General features: G+C 39.2%; 1 protein-coding gene across 12 annotated transcripts in view; it reads left to right on the top strand.

Moving 5' to 3' along the window:
- The window catches only part of LOC135410240 (uncharacterized), a 370,146-nt gene that overhangs the window by 139,699 nt on the left and 211,834 nt on the right, over nucleotides 1-18,613 (top strand). For 4 of the 12 annotated variants that reach the window (XR_010428581.1, XR_010428579.1, XR_010428580.1 and 1 more), the window contains exon 2: nucleotides 12,831-12,916. The exons of the other annotated variants lie outside the window; for them this stretch is intronic. The gene's annotated coding sequence lies outside the window, so the exon portion shown is untranslated. The remainder of the gene's footprint in view (nucleotides 1-12,830; nucleotides 12,917-18,613) is intronic. 12 annotated transcript variants of the gene reach the window in all.

Here is an 18,613-nt window from a genome sequence, read left to right as displayed (position 1 = left end):
TACGTCGGAGACAGCACCAGACAGGTGCTTCATACCTGAGCAGTGTGGAAAAAGCAGAAATGTACAAGTTTTCTCATGTGTGCAGTATCATGCATATGTACATTGGCACTCTGCAGTACAGAGTGTCACAGTTGTCAGTGCACTACATGAATGAACAGGCTGAGCAGGGCATGTATGTTATGCATCCTCTTTCTCCCCTGCTCTGCACTGCTGGCAGCGCTGATAAACTTTTGCCTCCATCTTATAACTCCCAACATCACATGCACAAGTCTGGTAGTGTGAAGCAAATTTGGAATTTCCCCCTTTCTCTCTGTGTTATGAATGGCTGCAGATGGTTCTGTTCTGTACAATGGTCTGTTGCAGAAGGTAAAAGCTATGAAAGTACACACTTACGTATGTGAAAAGGATGTGAATGTCAAGTGTAAGCTAGATTGGTTGGACAAGAGAACCCAGAGTTTACTTCAAGTTCAATAAAATTACTTATGGAGGAAGAAAATGCATCACATGAAAAAGGGAGAGCTCTTGTAGCTGCAAGGAAGGATGAAGATATTAATGATAAATTGATGATAAGCAAAATTTAGACTTTAATGTTGTAATAATAATGCTAATTAATGACATTAATGTGGTAAAAAGAAATGGTTTTAAAAGCATAGAATATGTAGAGTTATCTGTCAAATCTAGCTTGTAAGGTCATAAAGCAACATGAATAAGAGCTATTGTTCGTAAAGAATGTATTTCAGAGAACTCATTGTGTTTTCTCTTCCATAGTATAGGCATTTCTGAAAAAAAGCTGAAGGTCACATCTGGAAGATGGGAATATATTTTTCCACAGAAGGTACTAAAGGCTTTATGATTTTGCTAGAGCACACAGTTAGGTATATGAAACCATTAAATTTCGACAAGGCACCTGATCTAGATGAATAACATTCACAAATTCTAGAGAAATCATTAAGGTGAAGTAAGAAAAGCCTTTAGAATGTCTTTTTTTTTCACATCTTGTTAACAGCTAGGGAAACATCAAAAGACAGAAAGGGGTGTTTCTGTATTTTTGGGGAAAAGTTGGAGAGAATTCAATGGAATGTCTAATACAGAAAGAACAATCACTGTTGACCAGGCAATGAAACTTGATGAATGAGCAATATTTCTGTGTGGACAGTCCTGAATAGCCAGAGAAAAGCAAACTAAAGAACTTGTTTTGGCTAGATATAAGAGCCTCTTGAAACTATGTCATATATAGACTTGGACAAAATTGATTACTCTGAAAAGCTAGGCTGAGATAAACATGGAGGGCTGCTGGAAAGAATTTTAAATGAATTTAGGGGAGAAAAAGTGAAGCATGTAAGCTAGAGGAGTATACCTTATAAGAAGAGATGAAACAAATGAGGCAGAACTAGTGGTCAAAGCTGAACACCACTCTGGTATACAAGAGGGCAGTTACTAGTAAGAGAGCTGATTTTGCAAAAGAAAAAAAAAAGAATGAATGGAAAAAGACATCTGTGTAAAGATAAAATAACGATTTTAATATGATGCTGGTAGGAAAGCAGGAGTAAAGTTAAAAATAGTAGAAGAATGCAATTAAACCCACCCCCAGCAGCAGAACACTGAATGTCAATCAGTAATAAGAGCTGAACATACATGTAATAAACTATCTGTGCAATGCTTACTGAGATAAATATATAACATACTTAATTTCCACATATAAAGATACTTACACCATATACAATATGTAATACAGTTATTCTCTTAAGTGCTTAATCCATACAAGACAGATTGATGGAAAAAATGAATGATTCTCTGCTGAACTCCTAAGGTTTCAATGTGCTGTGCAGACTGTCCATCTATCTGTCTTATTTTGTTGAGGATCATTCATAGGATCATAGATTCATAGAATCATAGAATAATTTGGGTTGGAAGGGACCTTTAAAGGTCATCTAGACCAACCCCTGTGCAATGAGCAGGGACATCTTCAATTCATCCTCCTAGCATCTCTGTCATGTTCCCATTCTTTGAGCAGTAATCTCCAGATGGAACTTCACAGTTCTTTAATATAGCTATAGTTTATTTTTGAGGTTAATCAGTGTCAAGTTTGTACTGCTCCTTTGATTTTTGGATGGTATCTTTGGGTTGTGGGCAGAATCAGAGAAGCATGTTGTACAAATTGTGAATTGAGCAGTAAGCAGTGCAGTACAGAAATAACAATAAAGCCTTTAGACCATATCATATTTTCATCTTCATGCCACATATGTCACAGATAAATGATTTTAAGAATACAGAAGAGAATTTTACCATGTACTTTAGCATGCATTTCTTTCTTCTTATAAAGCTTCATACTTCTTTACATTAAGATCAGCTGTGCCGAGTGAGTTATCCTTATGAAGAGGGAAAAAGACACAAAGCTCTCTAAAATTAGGTGTAAGACCAGCTTGTCTCTCATAAAAATGTCAGTTTTAAGTGCCAGTTTCTCACAGATCTGCAAGGTCAGAAAAAGATGTAAAGTCGTACATGGGAGAGAGAAATGAACTCTTGTGGATATTGTCACATGAAGCCATACTCGCTCTCCCCGAAGGACTATACATTATTGAACTTCACAGCTTTGGTGGTTTTGGGAATAGGAAGGATGCTGCAGATGGATAAGTGAAAGCTTCTTACAGAAGTAATTTCAAGGAAAGAAATACATACTTTGGTGGTTGCCATTTTTATAAGTTTTTAGGGTTGTTTAAAACTGAGTCTCTGGCTTGGACTGTTAAGTACATCCCAGATAATGAGGAGTGGGCAGAAGAAAATAAAATCTAGTTTGAGCTGTAAATGTGGTTGGCAATACCCACATGCTGAGCTGTTTTATCCACAGGTGAAATTCACTTCAACAAACTTATTTCCATAGCTCATATAAGTTTCAAATATACTTTATTAAAATTCCTGTCCAGAAAAAAAATATTTTAAAAAATCCCTTCTTTGTGGAAAACATATCTCATAATTAAAACTGCTCAGGCAGTCTTTAGATTTTAACATGTTTATTTATAGGAACACAATTTTTAAAAGCTTCCATAACAAACCATCATGCTCTCCAGGCAAATGCATAAGATGGGCTAGAATCTCCATTTGTCTGTGTTGTGCATGCTCATTTAGATTATGGTAAAGTGGGTATAAAACACTACTGGAACACAATGCAAATGATGTATGCCTCTTTGCAATGAGATAAATGATTATATGTGGTATTAGATCCATAATTTTATGCCTGTTAGTCATCCAATTTTGATTAAGGGAGCATTTATTTTAAGAAAAAGTCTGCACCACTCTTCAGATTTTCTAAATCAAGTTGTATGTTAAAGTGCAGGACAAAAAGCAATTCAAGAATAGAGCAGCTGGGAATGATGTGGTGAAAATAGCACAGCACAGAGCTGAACAGTCTTCCTCCCAGTAGAAGTAGTACAGGATGGAACTGTTACTGGCTTCAAAGGGAATTTGTGTTTAAAGGTACTTGGGCCCTTGAGCTAAACACTTGGAATTTCCACATTGCTCATAAAATGCTAAAACTGACACAGAAGGTATTCCTTCCAAACACTGAAACCTTTTCAGGTTAATTCCAGATTAATTTCAGATTAATTGTACATACTGTGGGGTTTTTGATAGTTCTTGTAGATTTCAACAGTTACATACAAGACAGATACTCTTGAACCAAGTCAAAATCAAAAGAGAAAAGGGAGAGATTTAAAATCTTACTGCTACCTCCTGAATCTCTCTTGTGCAAGTGTTATGAGTAAAATCAGGAAATTTTGTTTTTTTTCTGTCTAGATAATTGAGTTGACATAACACAGAGAAGTAATTATCCCTTCTGACAGGTAAGATGGGTAACTCAGTGCTAGAAGGAAGCAGTTCTTAGATGTACCATGAGTAGAGGGTTGCTATTTGGATTCAGGAAAATGCTGCCTCATGAAACATATAGGAGGGGTCTTCTCTAAGGCCTATATCTGAGCATGTGTTCACTTCCTTTATAAGGGACTAGCTGATTCCTAGGGCTACCTGGCCCTAGGCTTGTACATGCACCAGAAAAAGAGAATGCAACTTTAAGTACATCTGAATTTAAAGCTTTAGTTCAAACATATGGGGAATAAAGGGTTTTGAAATACAAGCTAACAGCTAAACTTTCTTTATGTTGTATCTTAGGCAATCAGTTTGCTCCTCTTTTATATAGGCCAACTAAGTGGGGTGCAAAATTCTTATCCTGGCTTACAAAGGAAATAGTCTGACATAATTCAGGTCTTTCAAATCATCTGTCATTTGAAGCATGATGCAACCCTTTGCGACACAGCTGTAAGGGCTTTAAATTCCCAGCTCATGTATCGGTCACTGTTGAGCTGCTGCAGAGGGTCAGCCCACGGGCAGGGTGATGGACCGCAGGCCCCGTGATGCTGTGGCTGCCCTGCAGTGGAGAGTGAGTTCAGAGCTGGCTTGGGCAACTTCTGCAAGCAAGACTCAAGCCTTTGACAGTGGAATTCGCTGCCTGGAAGATGTGGCTCCTCACTGAAGGGGAGTGGGGTCCCCTGACACCTACTTAGTGAACACAGGTTGTTGGGAAATTTATAACGCCAGAGTTTTCAGTCCTGGCAGAGTGACTTAATATATATTTAAACTTACATTAGCGAGGACGTATTTCATATCCTGGTTTTCTTTTCCTCTAGATATTGCCACTGTTTCAGTGAGCCCGCAGGGCACATTTTCCTGAAAGACAGATATGCTTTTTCATGTAACACCCCATTAAGTAAAGCCCTTTAGCAAGGACAAAGAGTCTCTGAAGATCCTCTTCTGGCATAGGGTGTTTACAGACTGAAACACAAAGCTGGCTGTTTCATCGAAAAAGAAAAAAATTTCGAAGTTCCTTGTTAATTTGCTGATTGCCCTGAAATGTTCTGTTTGTTTCTGTTTGATATTTCCCAAGAAAGCTGCTGCTTCTTCTTCTTCTTTAACCTCTTTCTAATAGCTTTGCCAATACCTTTCAAGCATTTGTTTTTGTGTCAAGCTTGCATACATCAGATATATGTAAATAACAAGGGTGTTGGAAAAGGGCTGCCGTAAATGTGCAAGGCTCTGAGAGCTGAAAAATTAGTGAGCTGCAATTGTAGAATAGTTGTACTGTGATGGATTTGGCCTCCAGCTGTGGAAATGGGGGGAAATATGCACACAGCTGAAATGTGCACACAATAGTGAGGGATGTCAGGTAAATCTTACAGAATGGCAGTTTGGGGTCAAAAGTACCGTCTTGGTGCAGTGGAGTGATTTCAAGAGCCTTGTCTCTCTTCACCTTGCATATGTGGATTAGTAAAGAGCAGCAGAAGCAGCGAAAAAAGTGTGACTGACAGTTTCAATGTATTGCTTGGCTGCAGAGATATTCGAAACAAATTGTACCATGTGGAGCTGGTGGCCATGGGATCGGTGTCTTCCTGATGGACGTGTTCCATGTTCTTAGCTTCAGATCAGCCTTGAACAGCTTTTTTCTAATTTTTCTCTGCCTGCCAAAGTGTTCCTATCAGCCGTTCGCAACTTCAGTAGAATTTATTTCTTTCCACTTACCATGCACAGGAAATTTGACTCAGAAATATGAGATGCAAATATTATGCAGGGTTGACCTTTTCATTTACAGGGTAACTAATTAGCTTGACAAGTAACACATTTAGTAAAATACGTATATGTCATTAGATAATCCTGCCTACCTCTTTATGGTTGCTCCCTAAAATACATCCTACTTTTGTTGCAATTAACTACAGGCTTGCTGTTGGCTTCAATATGAGCAGGACTACAGACTTAGACCAAATGCAAAGTAACTTAATGCTCAGTCTCTGATCTGGCAACCTCATAGTTACTTCTTTAGTTGTGCTTTGGCACCACAGTGGAGCGCTCATTGAGTACCTTTTCCAGTTCTACTTACTTTTTGCTATAGGACAGGACATAATGTGTGGTATTTAATATGAAAGACAGTAAAATAGAAACACTTTTAAAGTAAACTTCAGGGAAAGTTAGAAATTTCTTAGGTAGACTAAACTGAAATATCAGTCTGAACATGACTTTAAGGAAAGCGTGTGCAACTGACTGGACAGATTCCTTTAGCTACGCTATGAGACGGTATTTATGCATAGACTGCTGTGCTGAGGTCTGCACAGGAGTTGTAATTTATATTGTTACTTTGCTGCAACTAAGTGGAGAAAGTCGTGGTCCTGTTCATTATTCGCTGTGGGTGGCATCCTGGTGGCATTCAAAGAGTCTGTAGAGAGGTGGTTGTGCCCTTCACTGAAGGAAGGGGACAGAAGAGGTGGTTATGTAGATGCAAGGGATCAAAATAAATCGCCAAGAATTTGACCCAGGTCTTATAGGCGAACAGAAAGAGGCTGGCCATGTCAAAAACTTAAAGCCCACTCCAGACTGCCTTTGGGAGTCATTTACTGCCATGAACAGATATTCTCAACCACAGTTAACCTTGAATCTCGCATGGTCTTGGGTCTGATGTAGGATGATTAGCATTCCCTAGCTCTGGATTGCTGCATCTGGTTTTTGGTGCCACGTCACAGTATGGTGTGGCAACAGAGATAAATGGTACCCTGCTGCAAATGGTAAGCAGTGATACTTTGCAATTCTAATGAACCCATCCTGTGCTCTTCAGTGTCCTTTAAACCTTGACAATTAGGAAGAGTAAAGAAGGGGGAAGAGTCTTGCTAGATGAGAGGTAACAGGGAAGCAGAGCCTGTAAATGCCTACAGCAAAGAGAGCAGATTAATTTCATACTAATATTTTGAATTGTCCCATTCCTATTTCCAATTTGTTTTGGAAGAGGCTTATATTTTTGTTATAAAATACATCAGGTAACTACTCCACTGTTATATATGCTTTTTTTTTATCTGGACCTGAGCCTTATGTTGCCATTAAATCTGCTTTGTCCTTCTTCTTTATTTATATTCTTCCTTGTCAATTTATTGCCTCTTTGCCTTTAATGAAGCAGAGGTGGCAGCTTTACAGATGGGAAACTAAATCACAGAGAAACTACATGACTTTTTACATGACCTATGCACAGAAAATTAATAATCACTCTTCTTGACAGGTGCAGGCACTACATGCGAGTATTGTAAGTAGTTTAGCTATGTAGGCTGTGCTGATTTGTGAAAAGTTCAGTTTTTATGAGAGAACGTATGACAGATCAGTGCAAATTTTCTTCTTTTCCTTACATTTTTACTCATGGTGCATACATTCAGCGAAGGCTTTACGTACCTTTAGGTCCTTTCCTGGTTGCCGTTGGGTTGGGTTTCTCTCCTCTGTTACTAAAGTGCCATTGCTAAAGCTGCACCAGTTTTGGGTTTTGACATGGTCCCTCAGCGCAACTGCTTCTTCATGGAACTCTCTTTATCCTCCCTGCTTGGTTTCCTTTTCCTTCATGTTAGCTTGTCTGCATCCCTTACAGCCTTTTCTCATGCTCCTGCTTTCTCCCTTCCTTTTAGCAGAGTCTCCTGTTTGAAGTTTAGAGCAAGTCTTCCCTCTCTGTTGAAGTATTTCACTGTCCTCTGCCATTCACTTTGTTCTTTCCCCCTCCTAGGAGCGGATGCCTGTGCTGACATCATCTCCTCAAAAGATCGCTTTGCTAATTCCTATGACAGAGAACTTGGGGGTTTTTTCATTTTGTTTTTGCTTTCTATTTTATCCTTTTTGCATTGGGCTGATCATTCTCTGGTCAGCAAGGTCAGCAAGGTCACAGGAATCACTGGCAGGCTTGTATAAAAGGTTATCCTATATGATCCATATGAGGCATACAACGAAATCTGTGATGTCTATTAACAACTCCCAAGATTTTGTAAATACCAGCACTTTAGCTGAAGTCTTGCTGCTTTTAGTTGTCAGACCTGGAAGATTGCTTACCATATTTTACCTATGTAACTGTACCAGGCCTTCCATGCATACAGAAGTAGTCCTTGGGTAGATTGTCACCTTGCTTAGCAACATAATACTAAGGTTTGAAAAGGAGCTTACAGGAGGTTGTCTAGTTCAGTAAGACAATTTTAAATCAGGTCACTTGTATGGGTGCCATTGATGGATTTTTAATAGTAAGGCGATGATTCTGAAAGGTTTGTTAGCAAATATATTTGAGAAGTGAGGAGATTGTTGAGGTGCCACTAGGTGAAAAAAAGGCAAATATCTTTCAAGATGCATGAAAAAGAAGAGCAAGGAGAATATAGATCTGTCAGGTTCTTCAATAGCTAGATGAATGATAATTGATGCTAGAGGCAAAATGTTATTTTGTGGGAATGTAAAAGGTTTTTCTACCAAGTGTCAGTTAAAAGTTAACAAATTAAAGTCTGACTGAAATATATTTCTCACTAGACATATTATGTGCCTCTTAAGGATAGAAAGATCTTGGAGTAGGAAGGGGGGATATGTGTGAGACAGGAAGTACAGAACAGACCAAAACTTTCACCTGCAACCTTTTTTTCTCCAGAGAAAAAACCCCTTCCTTTTGTCATATGTTCATTGCAATACCTGGCATTTCAGTGTGAAATGGCAATGCCTTTTTCCATGTACCGAAGTGTTTAAACTAAAGTTTAGCCTAAGTTCTTAAAGGTGAGAATTTGGTAATCAGCAAATATACTGCTTTGCAGATGTGGCTAATTGTGTGACCCATGACTAAAGCACCATTTTGAGAGTGTGAATTGATTTCATAGAGCTTCTCTCACTTTCCCTCATAAAAAGCAGAAATGGAAGAAACATCTTAGGGCCTATGACAGCCAGGGAGCAGTTTGTGATATATCATCACCATTGGACAAGTTTGCTCTGAGCCCAGCCTATAAACCTTAAAGTATCTGATAGGTATCCAAATACTGGCATCTTTCTTTTTTGCTTATCCATAGTCAATAGCCCCTACCAATGAACTGCTTCTACCAAAGGAAATACTCCTGTTGGAATGGAGAAGAGCTAAAGTCTTAGTCTTACACCTCTGCTACAGGTCAAATAAATCCCCCTAAATTTTTGGTACAATGACAGCGACAGCTGGGAAAACAATTCACTAAGGACAGTTGCATTTCTCTGTTGTCCAAAATAAAGATTCAGTGCAGAAAGAAAATAATCTAAAATACTGTTGAAATAGATTGCCCTTTTTGGATCAAATGTTAATATTATTTGTAGCACTGCAGTGCTCTGGCTAAGCACCACTACTGGCCAGTTACCCACCTCCTCCTCTGCAGCACCAAGGGTGAAGCTGGTTCACCATGAACCACCTTTATCTCCACCTCCTACCCATGGGGCAGATGGAGTGCCTGAGGCCTTGATGCTGCTTCTGCAGAGTCAATTGTAGTGAGAGAGAGAGAGAGAGCTGGAGAAGAATCCAACCCCACTGGCTTTAAATTTTCACATTCTGCACCATCTGCAGAACAGGAGGAAAGGCAAATTAAGAATCCTTCATTTCAAATCCTTGACTAGGAATCCCAAGGTCATGTGACAATATACTGTTTATTAACCTGTGCAGGTGATAATGATACAGGCTGACTCTTGTATCATAATTATTATATTTGATGAGCTTTTTAAAAGAGTGACAGACAGTAGATTCAGTAATCTAAGCTAAATGTATGGTAGCATATACAATGCATTATGCATTTAGTTGTTTCTGTATCAAGCATTTCATAAAGTGATAGCAGTATGAAAATCTCTGCTGGATTCAAAATGCAGAATTTGGGTACTGGAGGAAATTACACTGTGCTTAAGTTCCAGAGTTCCTTTACACACTCATATAACAGCATGACAAATAGTGTATAACGTGACAACTTGTAGACCAATCTTTACCAAGTAGACTCTGCTCCACAAAATATGCACAATACCAACACTAGAAAAGAAAGGGTGCCATTGTATTGTAAATATCACCTTCTGCTCCTCACTCCTGTATGGATAAGGAATCTGGTCATGGTATCATTAACTCACTTTTTCTTGCTTCTTGGCTAAAATATCTGGATTCCTTTGGATAGTCATCTGATAAATCTATTAATAACTTTTCCATTGCCTTTCTAAAGTAATTTGGCTAATGTGCAGAGCTGAGCTTCCAGCCAAGTCTGAAAGGCTTTTTTCCCCATTTAGAAATTGCAACTGTTCCTTATGTGAAGCAATAGTTTTCCCTTAGAAGAGGGTAAGATGGCTCTATTAGAAGAGCTTATGGTTTTCAGATATGTCTCTTGGGTACATTTACACAGAAAATGATCACATTGAAGTACTTATGAAAGGCAAACCCTTTTGCCTCTTTTGAAGCTGGCATGGGGCATACTAGGTAGGTCTGGATAACTGTGCTTTGTTTTTGCAGAGCCCTCCTCTGTAGGACAGGACAGCTTTGAACACCATTAGAGACATATCTGCCTCGTTGTTATGGCTGTACTACCTTTGATCCTCAGCCTCTGAAGATGAAAAACTAGTTGGTGTCAACAACTGCAGTGACTTTTTGTTAATTTCCAGGCTGTATCAAAGAGTGGAACATTTTTGTTGGGATTGCATCAGGACATTGCTTCATGCAAGTGGGATAGAGGCAGGCTGGGTACATAAGGGATGGCTTTCCCTCAGGCTGCTGTGGCTTTCTGTGACAATACGATGGCAGAAGCAGATTGCAGGGGTAGATGTTGGGGATGAGCCAGTGGCATTAAAGCAGCAGGCAAGAGGCTGCATGCAGCATCCAGTTCAAGCTGGCATTTGTGTCTGGTCTGCAAGACCCCCAGCTTTGGTACCGTCAGGTATAGTGCACGTACAGCTGGCTGCCGGCGGGTGGGGTTATCTAAGAAACAACAAAGCTGGTGCAGGGATGATTGGAATATTTTCCCATAAATATTCCTTGAGCATAAATGATTGTGATGAAATCATAAAAGTAATTGGCTCTTGTAACTCCTTTTTTGAAAACAAATTAAGCCTAAAAACATGTAAAGACCTCCTTCCTTTCCAGAATATTATTGAAAATTAATAGACCATCTGAGCCTGCAGTATCATAAAGTCTGTATCCATTTTTTTTTCACATACCTGCAGATTCATCTCCAGCAGCTCTCCATCTGTTTGCAGGCTGTTTCCTAAACCAGTGTGATGCCTCAGGTGCAAAAGAGAGAGACAATAATTAACAATGTGGCCTACAGCATCTTGGGGAACAATTAATTTTAGTGAATGGACAGGGGGAGGAAGAAGAGGGAAGGTAAGCTTTGCTCATTTGTCTGCTCATGCGTTCGCAGTTGTGCATATTGGGTAGATGTACATGCAGATATGCATTTATCTCCCAGGAAGACTATTTTCAGCATTCCAACTTTCACTCTTTCAGTGGCTGTTGTGCACAGAAGCTACTTGAAAACGACAGTGCCATCTGCGCTGAGGAGATTAGGGGGTGTCAAGGAATATTCTTTTTCACTTCTCACATTCCTGCTTCTCTCCATCCTGTCCCTGGAAAAATCCCAGCTTTTAACCTGTCAAAACAGTTTTAAAGCTGGTCTCTGATGTATAGAAACCTGTGAGACAGAACCATGACAGTTATGTACTGTCAAAGGAGTATGACTGCATAAAAAAAATGAAAACCCAACACTGTTGAATAAAAGAACAGGGAAATGTAGGAGGCTGCACTGGCATGTGGGGTAGGTCTTTCATGTACATTGATCAGGGAATACTAAATTTATATACAGGAAGACATTTGACTGATTTATATAGAGAGAGATTATAGAGTATATACACAGAACCGAAAATTAAAGATCGACACATCTACACAGAGGTTAAAAATGAAAACCGTATCATGAATTAGACTTTTTCCCCCAAAAGTAGGTACTGAAATTAGAAACTAAATCCATTTATAAGCTCTTAAATGCAAGTGGCCTCATTTCCGATGTGCTGAGCAACTGCTGCATCTACTTGTTTCTATTATTAACGTTGGTTCTATTTCTGAAAAACAGCTGTCGGGAAGGAGATCCTGAAGGATCTCCTCTGATGTGTCTAGCTGGCAAATAGCCAAATATGACTGCAGTACCTACATGCCATGTGAGTACAGCTGGAGAAACAGGGAAGTGGTGACGAGCTTTCTGACTGAATGTGTAATCTTCAGGTAGGAATCTGGCAGAGATACTGAGGGAGGAACCCCACCACACTCTGATTAAGTATTTTTCTGCTTTGACTTCTTTTTCGTATCCCTCTGTCCCTTCTTCTTCACACACCAGTGCCCATGTTGAAGGCAGAGCCTATTTGAACCAGAAGAATAAACTCTTGCAGTGTTGGTTTTGAGTGTGAGATATCACAGATGTGACGACTTACATCTGGGTGGTGCACAGGCAAATGAGGTTTTTCAAAACTGGTTCACATCTCACAAGTGCATGGCCAGATTTGGAAAACAATTGTGTTAATAAAGAGCACCTAAAAGCTTAATTGTGAGCCCAAATAAGGTGGTTTTTAAGCCTTTGGCTTTATTCTGCAATTTTGTAATTGCACGAGTGTATGTGCTGCAGAGAGAAAACAAAGTGCCCCACTGGAAAGCTAGTAGTGCATTTATCCCCTCAGAGAACAAACTCATTTGCTCTTTTTATGTTGTTTATTCAAACAATTAAATAAACTTTAAAAAAAAATCTGCTCTGAGCCACTCTCAAATGTTTCCAGGCAGTAAAATAAATGAGAATCGGTAATCTAATGCAGAACTGATTTGAGCGTGTTTACATGTGATTAGGAAGCTAAAAGGTTTATTCATGCCTTTGGCTCTGTATGTACGTAGAAACAGCTGCATGAGGAGGCTGCTCTTGGCTGACTGCTTTCTGTGCAAAAAAACCCCAAAACTTGGGCATTTGTCTTTTTCTCCTCCAAATGCCCAGTGTATGACAGCAGGGAAGGCTACGGAGTGTCTTTCAGGATGTAAAAGCTGTCATTTGTGCATCCAAGGAAGGACCGTGCTATGAAGGTAGAAGTATTTTTCTGTAAGAAAGTTGCATGCTGGGAAAAAATGTGAACTTCTCTGGAATATGAGGAGTGGATTATGGTAATATCTGCAAATCAACTTTGCCCTCTTGATTCACTTCATGCTGCATCAATTATACTGTAACTTTTCAAACTGCTGTCTGTAAGTAGCATTGTTAACTATAGCCAAAGTTTGGGAAAAGATTATCCTTTTAAAATTTGATTGCTTGCTCACCAAGAAAGCAACTAGAATGGAAAAAAAAAAAACAAACTTTACCAGATCCTACAAAAGAAAAGGAATTCTGTCTATTTTCACTTCTAAATACAATAAACCCCCCAGAAATTCCCATTTTTGACAATATAAAATATCACAATGTGAAATATAATTTTGTTTATATTATATATGTTGTTGCATAGAAGTACGTATCACACAGAGGTTCTTTATTCTGCCAAAATGCAACATTCCACTCTCACAAGAGCTTACTCAAAACCAATTTTATATGGGGAAATTCATCAAAATCCAGAGATTCCCATGAATTTTTTCTCATACCACTCAAGCTGCTAACTCCAGTGAAAGCTGTTCGGTTTAAACATTTTCAACCTGTCATAAGTTCCACAGGCTTATTTTGGTTTAAAATGTAGTTTTTCACATCCTGGTTTGTGTTACTCCTTTTTTGCATTATGAATGGAAATGAGTTTATGACCTGAAAAAGAAAGCAAATGGTAGAGTCAGGAGCTCTTCCATGATGTAAAGAGTGGAGCGTAGAGCAGACAAAGTAAATTCCAGTATGCAAGCTTTGCACAGCTGTAACTTCTGTAATTCAGTGATATTTCTTTCATTTCTTCCAGTTCTTGGTGGAATGGCTGCTGAATGTAAAGGATGAGATGCTCTTAACTCACACTTTTAAAAGACTTGATAGCAAAATTACTCTTTCTCTTTAATGTCAGTAGAGGTTAGTGGTACTGCCTGAAAGAATATCAGGCTTCCATGATCCAAGAAAAGTTTCCTCAGTCCTAAACATTCACTTGTATGATTATAGACAGTCTAGGTACTGACCTTCTGATGTTAACATGAAATGAGCGGTATAAACGACACCAGCGAGTAAAGGATGAGAAGGAAGAAAAGGTAAAGCGGGAGTGATACCCTCAAAAGATTTACAAGAAAAAAATGCTTATTGGGAAAAGCTTACCATCATTAGTAATGAATGAAGAATCTAACAGAAGGAAAGCAGGACAAAGGTGGTTGTTGAAAAATTAGCATTTGAAGTAGGGGAAGAATAATATAATAAGAACTGTCCTAGCCACGAATTCTGTGCTGCTCACAGGCACGGTTGGAATCTCTGCCCTTCCTGACTAGCTATGATCTATCTAAACAAGGTAGATGCTAGGACAAGGCGTGTTCCTTCTGAGAGGTTAGACTGGGGGATGTCTGTTTTCAGATGCTCTGCATGTGCCCTGAACAAAAAAAACCCAAACAAAGAAAACCAAAAATAACGACAACAAAAAAACAGATGGGAGGAGGAATTCTCATGCTCAAAAATTGTGACATTATTTAATATTTCATTGAAGTTATATGAGCCTGAGGTATTTCATGGCTGTTTGGTCCTGGAATAATAAGGCATATAGGAAGGAGCAATTTGGTAGCAGTAGTGGAAATGTTCATAAATTATTTTGAACATGCCTTGTTGAAATGTTCTTGGTTTCAGAGAGAACTGGTTCCTTAGCCCTGTGTAATGATGAGCGTGGCCTAGAGCAGTAAGAAAGGAGAGGAGGCAATCAAATGAATTATAAAACAGAATCCAGAGTGCACTACTAAGGGAGAGGGCTTTTTCTCAGTGGTTGTGTCTTTCCTGCTGCTGGCAGTCTATGATGACATGGTAAAGCTACCATGTACCAAGAAGAAATTGAAGGAAAAAATTATTAATAATATGACAAATTCTTCCTCCTCCCTATCTACTGTCAATGATAGACCTCTTCATTTCCACCTCTACCTAGGAATGGCTAGTAGTTACTGTATTACCCGTCTCCTGACCTACAGTGGTTCCTTAGCCATGCTATGCATATTTTAGCTCATTTAATCTTTCCTTTGAAGTCATTCCCTCCAGCTCTTTGTCATTTGTCTTGCTTTTGTCTGAACTCCTTCCAATTCATCCTGGCATGAAGGTAGCTAGATGGGGGTGTTTGGAGTGTGTTTTCAAGAATATAGAGTCAGAAAGGGCCATCCAACCCTTGGCCATCTCCCAGATTGACTTGGTTAATCCATGGGAACACTAAGTGGGGCCCTGCAGCCTCCTGCTCCTCTGTATCACGGACTGCACACTGTGGAGCACCTAAAAAAGATCTGCAGATTGCACTGGCTGTTAGTTTGGGTTTATTTTTTGTTGTTACTGAATACCACAATCCCAGTTCTGATCCTTCTTGCTGTGTATACTCCTTAGATCTTTTTCAGCATTGCTGTCTTTCCTTTCTCCCACAGAATATCTGTGCTGCAGTGTATGATTCATCAGATGCGCTCTTCTGCATTTTTCCAATATGTGTATCCTTCAGTGTTTCTAGACAGTATCATGAGGCTTCTCAGTGCATTGCCTTAGGTATTTGTGTTTCTCCTCTGTGGGCTCCTCCCATGAACTACGAAATTGATTATTGTCTGGATTTTTTGAGGTCAAGTCACATAATGATCCCCACATAACAAACAACAGATTTTGGCTCAGTCTGCTGCTCTTTTTCAATTTCCCAAGTCTCTCTCCAGAAACTTAGTCAAGAAGACAGGATATGTGGTTTCTCAAAATGTTTCCCTGCTATGCTCCTCATTTGGAACTCAAATTAATTAATAATTCTTTCTAGCACTTGTTGACCTTCTGTGATGCTTAAACAGTGGGTTCTGCAGCTTTGAAAGTGAGACCTCTTTAGTCAGTTTTTAAAATAAGAGGTTGTTGTCCCATCCCCAAGGAAAAATACTGTTATTCTTGGTAAAACTAACACATGCCCCCCTCATTTTCTCAAATGTGAAATCAAGTGTCAAAGGACAGGGTAGTGGAAATACCATCTCAGCTGTCTCAGTGTGATATTACAGGTAGATGAACTATGGTACCCTGAGTATGTCCAAACCAATGGATGTAAGAACATCTTAAAATGTTTCAAATGCCTTATTATAATCAAAGTTTTGTGCTTACATCCTATTCCATCAACCATGTATTTCATAATTCTGCCAAAAAAGCTACCAAGTGATATGCATTATTTATTCATTAATATTTCATGATTTCTACAGTATATTTGTCTGGATGTTTGCTTTATTCTCTACTGTCCATGCTGCTGATTCCCTGTGCAGTAACACTTAGCTAAACCTGTATTTTGTTCTGAAGATTCTTGTTACTGTGGAAGGTCTTCCTGCTTACTTCTTTCTTAGTTCCTTGTTTCACCATAGCTTTTGAAAACCAACAGTTAAATGTTTCTCCAAATGCTGAATTTTTAATCTCTCATCATGTCTACAATCTCAGTCTACTCATTCTGAAACATACACTTTCATGAGCATAGATCAAGAGCAAAAGCAAGGCATGGTATTTGGGAAAAACTGGGACATTTGGCTTCAGAAATGTGTTCCTGATCTGAACTAAAACCTTAATGGAGATACATGTGGAAAGCTTATTTATAAAACATATGCACTCAGAAATAAATAATAAAAAAAAAAGTGTTCCAAGTCAGATTTCTTTGGGCTTTGTTTTTGGAATTTTTTGTGGAACAAAGAAAATGTTTACGGATGTCATAAAGATACTGTAAATGACCTTATCTACATAACTGGGACTTCAGCTGACAGAGACCATCTACCTTCAAAAGCATTGTTTGTATGCACATTTAAGCACAAATCATGGAAACAACTCATGTGTTCATGGAAACAGATACAGAAAATTATTTTAGATCACAGAATCACAGAATCAATTAGGCTGAAAAAGACCTCTGAGATCATCAAGTCCAACCTTTGACAGAACATCACCTTGCCAACTAGACCATGGCACCAAGTGCCACCTCCAATCATTTCTTGAACACAAGATAGTCAAAATAATTTCAGAAAGGCTGTTAAGGACAGTTATCAGCTGCCCAGAGATAGTTTCCAGGGCCCTATGAGGTGCCTGTAGGTCCCCCAGATGTCTGCCCAAGACTGGCCAGTACTAGAGGGGTCCAGGACCGTTCCCCAGAGCATGAGCAAGGAGCTGGGCTGGGGGCTCTGCAGCACCCAAACAACATGAGGTGTCTATGTTTAGACATCTGAATACCAGGAAGGCATCCAAATGAGCTCTTCCTAAGGAGCTCCTTAGCATTCACTTACTAAAAATAGAGTTTAGGCATTTGCATGTGAATGCCTAAATGTAAATGCCTTCACACCAAACTGAATTCCTCCCATGCTGTCAAATGTGTAACTCAATATGAATTATCAAGACTAGGTAGAAAAGTATATGGTCGCATCCAAAGTCATTGTGTTTCATTTTGTGCCTTTCTTTTTCTTTGTTCGGATACCTGCACTAATTTGCTCCAATTAATTAGCTTCCTCATTGTTACTTTACAGACTTTGAGCAAGCAAAGATAACTAAGCAACTGCCCGATATCATCTCTTGTTCTGCACCTGGTGTTATGTGCAACACTGTGTCACCAACAAGCAGATCTTGCAATACACCTGTAATGTCGGGATATGGCAAAGGCCACTTTTCTGAGGAGCAGGGCACAGAGCTAAGCAGGACGAATAAATACAGATATAGTTCTACTGCTCTCAGAAAATTAGCTTTTCATAGTCCCTGATCACGCTCTGCTGGACCCATATTCTATATATCTGTAGCCATACTCTATACAGCTATAGAGATGAGTTTTCTTATAATGGTGGTAGTGAGGCTGATTAATGTAATGCCAATCAGAGACCAGTCTATTTCTGTAATGCCAAGATAACGCCTTTTTAAATAAAATGAGCTCCTGCTTCTGGCTAAATGCTGCTAAGCCTCAAGAAATATATATGGTTTTACGAACTTCAGGATCATCCATCTTTTCTCCATGTCTTCCTATCACTCCATGTTCTCCTCAGTTTCCCTGTGCCTGTGTGTCTTTGTCATGAGTGGGAGTGGGACTTTAGCCACAGTTTATTAGAGAAGCCCTCCCGTTGAGTCACAAGCTGCAGGAAGGACCCCCTTGCTTCCTAAACTCCTTCTCAGAGGAGCCTGGGTGCAGCTGGATCCAATCTTAGCCCCGGACTATGTCCACAGTTTTAAGTACAACTTTGTGCTGCAGATTTATAGGTGGCAAACCAGGTATATTTATATGAAATGAATTCTTTATTATGACAAATGATCAGATAAAGGATCTTAATCAGAGTTATTTACTACACAATGTAAAAGAAACTACTAGTACTGTATAGTATAGTACACTATATTAAAGCAACTACAGTAAAGCAATTATATTAAAGCTAGTAAAATAAGAAATAATTACGAAGTAGAGATTTTATGTAACTCACCATGCCAATGCTTGTGGGCAGGTCTCTTTCACTTAACCTCAAGAAGTATCCTTGAATGGGCGTCCCCACTTCAACAGAGAATCTCCACACATTCCAAGAAGAGTACTTTAGGAGAACCTGATCGTATGACAGTGGACTGGACTTTTATAGCATAAAGTGATTGATTATCAGTTGCATGTCTCCAGGTCAGCTTAGCAGCTTATCTGC

Source organism: Pseudopipra pipra, chromosome 2 (genome assembly GCF_036250125.1).
Source record: "Pseudopipra pipra isolate bDixPip1 chromosome 2, bDixPip1.hap1, whole genome shotgun sequence".
Lineage (NCBI taxonomy): Eukaryota > Metazoa > Chordata > Aves > Passeriformes > Pipridae > Pseudopipra > Pseudopipra pipra.
This window is presented reverse-complemented; position numbering and strand designations above follow the sequence as displayed.